The sequence below is a fragment of the Manacus candei genome, unplaced genomic scaffold, assembly GCF_025592945.1.
Source record: "Manacus candei isolate 608988 ecotype Guabito, Panama unplaced genomic scaffold, ASM2559294v1 h1tg000043l, whole genome shotgun sequence".
Lineage (NCBI taxonomy): Eukaryota > Metazoa > Chordata > Aves > Passeriformes > Pipridae > Manacus > Manacus candei.
In genome coordinates this window covers 9,753,024-9,761,634 of record NW_026138091.1, presented here as the reverse complement: position 1 = coordinate 9,761,634, position 8,611 = coordinate 9,753,024, and positions in this window count along the sequence as shown.

Sequence of the window (8,611 nt, the reverse complement as noted above, 5' to 3'; positions counted from 1 at the left end):
CGTTTCCTCCGGGGAATGACAGCCTCCCCCCGGTGATGCGATTTACGATATACCCCACTGTAGGGAAGAGAGGGGGTAACAACATCCTGCTTCCTCTTCCTCGGGTAACCGCTCCAGAAAACTTGGAGTGCTTTGCTACTTGGTCCTCCGTGGAAGTGGGCGGCGGCTCTTTACTGTCCGCCCCAGCCTCTCACACAGACGCTGCAAGGCCACAGCTCCGGAGGAGTCTCGGCGCGGATAGTGGGGGCCCATTTGGCTGCCGTCTCTAGAGGAGCCAGGAGTTGCAAGGTAGCCTCTCCCCTCCCCAGGTCCTGACTCCCCGGCAGCAACGCACTCCTACGCCAATCTGGTGCTGCCAGCCTCGAGCGTGTAGGATGCCCAGCCACTGAGTTGTTTGGCCCCTCTAGGTTATCGCCCTCCCTCCCTCCTTCGCTGCGAGAGCACGTGGAAGTTGCGTGCGGCGCTTCCTGGCTGCTGTCCCGGCGGCGGGGCGGCCGCACGGACACGGGATCAGCTCACACCTTCGAGGGGCAGCGAGCCCTCACCACCCCTACCCGCTCCTGGCCCCACTGCAGTGCCTGCGGCTCTGCCGGGGGACGGGGCTGCCCTGGGATGGGACAGGCGGGACCACCGGTGGCTCTGCCGCGGCCCGAGGCGGCGACACCCGCCCGTAACAGCCGCAGAACGTTCTGGAGCGCCCCCGCCGCCGCTGGGATGGGGGGCGGGCGGTGGAAGCGAGGAAGGGGCGGGGACCGGCGAGGGCACGCGCAGGAGATGCAGAAGCCGAAAATTTTCCATCACTGCAGTGGTACCCCCGCCCCCATCCGGCGCGGCGCGTCATGCTCCCCCCCCGCTGCAGCCCGGCGGGGCGGAGCAGGAGCGGGCGGGATGCTCTGCGGCGCCTTCCCGCGCAGCCCCGGGGCGCGGAGGGGCGGCGGGGTCGCACCTGCTTCCGCGGTTGTCGGGGTTTGAAATGACCTCGGAGCGCAGCTCGGGGCTTTCTGGGGCTGAGCTGCCTCCCGCCCTGCCCACCTGTCCTCGCAGGGCGTCCGTCTTTGCCCCGTGTGCGGGCGCGGCGGACCACGGCTTGGGGTGCCTGTGACCGTGACGGGTGGTGAAGGCGCCCCAGGAGTGCCAGGACACGGCGTTTTCGACCCTCTGAAAATCCGACTGCACAACGGGCAATTTGCCAAGGCTTCAGCACCCTGACGGGTTAAGGCGAAGGGCTGTGCCGCTACCCTTTCGCAACGCAATCACAGTGATATGTAAATAGCGCTGCTGCGGGGAAGGCAGGGCACGCTCCTTTTCCAAGGGGAACGGTGGCTTTTGCAGTCGGTCCCATTCTCCGGATGTCAGCAGTTCTGTGAAATTACAGTTTACGTGACAGAGGTCAAGGTGACCTGTTTGTTGTGGGTTTTGCCAGTGTAGCAACAACCGGATGACGTATTCTTAACGTTTTAAGGACTGTATCATCCTTTTCAGGGCGAACACAGAGATTGGGTGCATAGTAAAGTGTCCCACATGCGTCTGATAAATACAGCAACCATCTTCATAGATGTGGTCTGGTTGCCGTAGACGGTACAGCTTTTAAAAAAAGTTAAAACTAGATTTTTTTAGCAAAAGAAAAGTTTTATTCTACAAGTGCTTGTTTTTTTTTTTTTTCTAGAACTGTCCTCATTTTATATGGAAAAAGATGATGAGGCTTTGTTCATCGTTTATGAGAAGAAAAATTGGTGAAATGCATTCAGGAAGAAAAATTGCTATTTTTCTAATGGCCCCATTATTGGAAGGTTCACTCTGCAACATGCTAGTGCAATCTGCACTGCTCCAGAACAGGGAGTCTCTAAAATTTTACCCATGCAGTCTGTTTGCTGGTTCAAATGATCTGCTTTTTCAAGTGGTTTTAAGTAATGCCTCGCTGATTGAATTATAATTTTCCTGACTTCGCAACTGCCAAGAATGTCCTTGGCAAAACATACATACAATGTGTTTCATCCAATTTTGAAATGTATTTTGTAATCGAAATAATAAAAGTTAATATTCATCAGTTCCTCCCACCATAGTTTCAACGATTCATCTGTTTTCATTGTCATGCTTTTCTTTCTTTTTTTAGTGTTCTTGTGTTCTTTTTTCCTTTCCTTTGTTTTCATCCTCCTTATCCCTAAGTCACCCTCATTTTTATACCTTCCATTTGTTTGCTTTTTATTTTGTTCTTTCGTGTGCCTTTACTTTTTGGAAGCTTCCTTACAAAGTTTGAGCATTTAGGATAGTTAAGAATTAACTTTTTTACTTTTAATCTGGAGATTCTGTTTCTGCTTCATATGCTCATAAGATACCCCAGTACAGTTCTGGACACTAAAGACTGCTAAAGATTATTTTTTTTAATACTGAAAAACAGGTTTCTGTGTTTTCTTTAATATATAGCTGTGGGTGATGTCTTGTTCTTAGTCAAGTTTCCCTTGCTGAAAGACTTTCTAATCATTTAGGGGGGCTTTATGCTTTCACAAGAAAACAAAACCAGACAAACAAAAAAAAAAAGTTATGCTGTTCTAAGGCTGTCATAAAACTATAAGTTAGTTGTTAGGTGTTGTAAAAATGGAGTTGTGTTCAGTTACACAGGTAGAAATTAACTAGTTTTCAATATATTACATGGGAAGGTAATGGGTTTCTTGTAGCTGCAGAACTGTCTTCTGAGTGCTTCTAAAGGTTGGTTTGGTTGGTTTGCAGCAAAGACTGCACTGTAGATTCACCCCTCCTGTAACATTGCCTGCCATTTTTCAGCCTGTGAATGGTTTCTTTTAAAATTTGATTAGTTGTTTTTATGTTTAGAAAAAGAAGAAGTACCTGGCAAGTGCCCATGTTTTTTCTTTGCTCATGTTTTAACAAATAAAGGTCTTTATAATATGGGAGGTTCTTGTTTCATGCTATTTCTTCCAGCATACATAAACAAACCTTGTGGGATACCATAAAACTATCTGTAGCATATGCCCAGTAGAGCCATTTATGTTTATGGTATGCATGGAAAAGTTTTGTGTGCAGTAATACTGTCAAAGTCAAGTCCATCCACATGTTTTTTAGATGATACTTTCTAAATTGCCCAAAGGATATCTAATGAAATATGTAATATCTTATGTCAAAGCACTCTGTACTAATAGCTACATAACATTCATTTTGTCTGTGCCTAGTATGAATAATATAAAAATCCCAGCAGAGTAAGAATCTGCATCAGATGAAATCATCAGTACTGTCAAGAGTCTGGGGAAAGATGGTAATGTACACCTGAGAACTGTATTGTGTCCTGAATCAAACCTCTGCACAGTGATCTCCTCTGCATGACAGATGTGGTCTGTCACGAGGAAGAGCTGGAAGTGTGGATGAGTGGGAAAAATGAGGATTCATGGTTTTGCTGTGTAGACTCAGTGGTCCACAAAGATGCAGGCAGGGCTAATGGGTTCTACCATTCTTCCAACCAGTTTGGTTCATGATTCTTACCTCACATGGACTGCCTGTGGCATGCAATTAATGAAATCATGGGTACTGATTATATGCTTTCTTAAACAAAACTTCCACTGAAGCCAAGAAGTATTACAAGTGCATAAGGAATGAAGGATTGCATATCCTGCCTCTTGGGCTTTGTGATGGTGCGTTGGAGTTACATATTAAACTTGGTTTAAGCCTTAATTTTTTCCCTCTGTGTTTATCCTAGTCTAGTTTCAGTTTTGCAATGTGAAAGCAACAAAATCACTCTGTAAGAATATAGGCAGCAGCATTCTATCAAAAAATATTACATTCGATATAATTATAACTTGGATTTAAGGCAAAAATACGGAGAGATTTTGAGTCTGAGTTTTAAAGCCATCTGATTATGCTGTTATACTGCAATAAACTCAAAACAGTGGGAGCTGCATGAGATATATAGTACTAATCATTTGCAAGAAATTGTCAGCCTTAAATGGACATTGTCAGCTGCTATAAAAATAACTTTTACTTTATATTTTGAACTCTGTAACATTTTTAGGGGTTTTAAAAATAGCATTTCTCACTAATCTCGGTTCATCTTTTCCACTCAACAAACACTGATTTTTTTTTCTCCTGTGTGAAAGTCTTTAAGGCTGGGTTTTGGTTATTTTTTTTTAATAATACAAATCTAGAAAAGCTTTGGAAATGGTATTTGTTAATTAGCTGAAACTCTTGTAGTTTTCTATAAGCCCTCCCACATATTTTTGTTTAGATCCTTACAGGAATAAGAACGATTATTTTTGTTCTTTTACCATTTGCTAGTGGCACAGAGTACAATTTAAGCTATGCATTTGGATTTCCAGAGATGTTATTGCCATAATTACAGCAGTCTGTACATCAGTATCACTTATTATGTCAGCAGATCTTTGAGGATATTGTTTGTCAACTAAACTTTGAAAAGTTGCTTGCATTTTTGTGGCTCCCTTAAAAATTGTGTAAGTTTAAGAAATTAGGCTAAGTTCCCTAGGCAAGTCTCTATGCAAGAGCTATATTCAAAAAGGGAATGAAACTGGAATAATTGTGTAGTTACCACGAGGTTTCTGTGCTTTACCAGTTAAAATAAGTGTGTGATGGGGCAAAAAGGGGCAAATTAGGGCAGGAGATCAACAAGCACTATACTTTGGTGGAAAACAAAGCCTCAGTGAACCAAGAAGATCAGCTCCTCACTAAGTATTTCTTACCAAAAAATATCATGAAAACAGGTAGCAATAAAAATGTATTATAATTGGATCTCCATCTGTACATTTCTGGGTGTAAGTTAGTACACATTATCCATTTTTTGGTAAAATTGTTGATATTCCTAAGCATTTTGAGGACTGGAAGACTTAAAGACTGGATCCCATTTTGTGGTAGACAACCATTATCTGCTGAACTTAAAATTCTACTTTTCATCTCCAGTACATAAAGCACAAGAATAGCTGTCTACAGTATCACAATGATCTGATACTTTGACAGTGGCCAATAGACGATTCCTCTGTGGTAAAGGATGGGGAAGAGCATAGGACCATGTATGTTTTATGTAATTGTATGTTCGAGCAATCTGATGTTTAGGATTTAGGATTTACAGAACCAAAGGTTGTATCCATATGTATGTGTTTAATAGTTTCTGGTACTCATCTGCATGAAATTGTTGAATCGCTTCTGAACCTGTGTTTTATCATAAGCAGTGACAAAGCTTACTGAGGCTTTTACAGAACCTTCTTCCATTGGTTAATTTTTTCCCCCAGACTTCTTTCTGATCAGTTTGAGATCTCTATATTTTACACATCTTTTATTATACATTGTATAGTTATCTTTGTTGAAGCCAAGGAGACCTAGTCAATCTGATAGAAGTTTTTTCATATCTTTGGTTCCCCTGGATTCCTATACTAGAGAAAATGGAGACTGTTCAAGACGTTCGTTATAGGTGCTTTCTCCTTTGCAAGACAATGAAATTTAGACCTGGAGTCTCTCATAAAGTGGCAGCAAGCAGATTTTACCTTGATATTTTTTGCTGTTGTTCTGTATTCAGGCTGATCTATGTTTATCTGCATGTTCTGAGGAAGGACTTTTCCCTCAGCTCTTTGGATTGAGTGTTTGCTGTAGGTCTGAGTATTCTAAGTTGACTAGCGTCCAGTGTAGAAAACTTGTAGCCATTTATTTTTTGTTTTGGAAAGATGTTTTTTAGTTGTAAATAATTACGAGCCACATTTGTAAACTCATTGCTTGTGGGAAGAAAAATCACTCTCCTACTTTAGTGTGTATAGTTTTTAAGTGGACAAAATGGACATCTTTAATTTAGTCAGAGAAATCTGCATGAATCAATTCCTGGAAAAATGAAGAATGGTTAAATAACCCAGTTTATACAGTCTTCCTTGTATGCAAAGAGAAGATTTGAAATAAAATAGTGAAAAAAATATTACATAAATTCAGTATAGTGGTAAGGACATTTTTGTTTATATACATACCAGAGAATTTGTGTGCTTGTAAAGACATCGCCCCTCCTGTTTATCTCCTACGTGCAGAGTACTTTTACAGAATAAGCAGCTGCTGAGTCACACTTTCACTGAATGATTGACAACCCCTGTTTCTACTAAGAATTGGTAGACTTTCTCTCCTGCATATCAGGCGAGCAGTGTTACGCCCCTTACTTAGGAAATGAAAGCATGACAGAGCATTACAGCTGACTTCACTGAAAATGCTGTAAGCAGGGGAATGGAAATGTGTTTAGGCAGCCGTGTAAGGCAAATCAAAGTCTATCCACATTAAATTATTTATTGGCAGTAATGATTCGTTATTAAAGAAAATAATATAGTAGTGTTCATTTCAATGTGCTGAACTATCAGTTTTGCAGTGCAGTTATTCAGAGGAAATTTTACCTGAATATATGAGTAGTAATAGATCTGAGAGAGACATCAAACTCTCTGTTGGCATTGTTTCCTGAACAAAGAAAGATATGTACATAACCTAGATAATCCATAACTTATTATACCAATGTATAACCTATATTGAATAATTTGTGAGGCCAAAATAAATTATGAGAAGCTGTAAATGTTGCCTTCCTCTTCATAAATGTAGGAAGGTTTTATTATGGAACCATAAATATGTTCAATAAATCTATTTCCCCCTTGAATATGATATTTTAAATTGTTTTTTCCTTGAACATGTTAGTACATGCTTGGATTGTGACAAGCAGAATCCAGTTTACATTTACAGAAATATCTGCAGCTGTTTCTTTCTTTAGAATCCTCTAAGTAGTTAGTTTACATTGCTATTAGAACCATAATTATTCCATAAAGAGCACAGCTCTTCACATTCCATTTAGCTTTTTTTTTTGTTAAGTCTGTAGTTATAATCTTTGAACAGAGATAGAAATTTACCTTTGACCAATAAAGATTTTACTGTCATTTGTTGTGTAAATGCACATATTTTTGAAATTTGTTGTACTCCTGTGGTATTCCATAAAAAGGTTTGTCAGTGCATTCAGCAGGGAAAGAGTGAGTGTATTTATTTGGTTGTTACCGTGGAAGTGCTTATTACACCATTCTTCTGATGGCCTTTTTCAGATTGAAAAAAGATTATGGTATGAACTTCAGGTCATTTGGATTTTCTTGTAGCCCATGGGTACCTTGGTTGCCATAATACTGACTTCACTGTGTGGGAAAGTTACTAATCTGAATAGAGTCATATGGTCTTCATGTGCATGATTTTGTTCATGTACTTAAGCTTTTGCAGAACTGAATGTGATGGATTTCATGTCACTGTATTTTTGATGGAGTATATTGAAATAATGGCTCTGGAATTTGGTATGGGATTTTGTCATACCGTACTAAGAAACCTTATGCTCTTTGTGGTATGACATCAAAAAATGACTATAAATTGTACAACTTATCTGAAGAATTTTAAAATACAGACTGTTCTATAATTAACTAACATGTATAGAATACGTAATAATTTTTTTAGTTTAACTCATGATTGGCACCCGTGTGGAACAATATATATAACTCACAACTACCTCAGATTAAGAAACACGGAAATTCTCTGTCATAAACTCTCGTTTTTATTCGACATACTGACATAAACAGGTACGCTCACACATACAAGCTTAAGAAGGTGATATTGCCTACTGTTAATGAACAAGGAAGCAACAGGAAGGATAGGATCCCTTCACCAGAAATTTAACATAATTTAAAATACAATCAGGTTAAAAATTTTTAAGTAGATTCACTAATTAATGTTAAAATAGGTAATATATTTAAAAAGAGAAACATGGTTTTAATAGAACTTTAGAGTCAATTGTGGCTAATGAATGCTGTCATTATACACAATTTTTTCCTTTCTGTTCTGATTGCCAAGTTATTGTTACTGTCATGTTAGTTTACAGAACTCCTCAAGGTCATGATTTAGTTTGATATGATTTTCTAGTAAACAGTCTGAAATGGAAAAGTCTCACAGAGAAACAAAATTGTTGAGATAATAATATAAATTAAAATTTTGCTAGGGGATGAAGGAAACGTGGGCTAATTATTATGTCAGTGTACTAGACATACCTGTCATTTATACTTTTTCCCAAAACTTTACATTCTTTATTTTAATATTGTTGGAATTGTATGTAACAAACACCATTTATTGTCAGAGAGAAACTTGGTGACCTTGACTGTGGCCGAAGTGATCTTAGAAAGCATAACAATTTAGAAATTGTTTTTCCACTAACTGAAGATATATAGGACAGTCTCACAGTGAGAGAATAACTGACCTGGACAAAATCATGCAAACATGTAGAAAACTAATCAGAACTAATGGTGTTACTTTTCCACGCCTCTCCTTTTAGTTCCCCTAAGTGCTGGCAAGTCATCTTTTGTTCTATTTTTCTTTGTCTGCTTCACTTCTTTCTGCCTACCTCAGGTCCAGGACCCTTACTCCTCACATCAGATTGGCACATTGTAAAACCTCAGTGACACAGAAAAACTGCTCTGTAGTTTTTTATTTTTATGCAAAGTTTTGAAATGAACCTACAGGAAGGCTTGATAAAAAAAGTAAGAGAGAAGTGTAGGAAGGCTCATTAGGAGGAGTCATAAAGAGGCCAGAAACTCATCAAGAGACCAGTTCATTA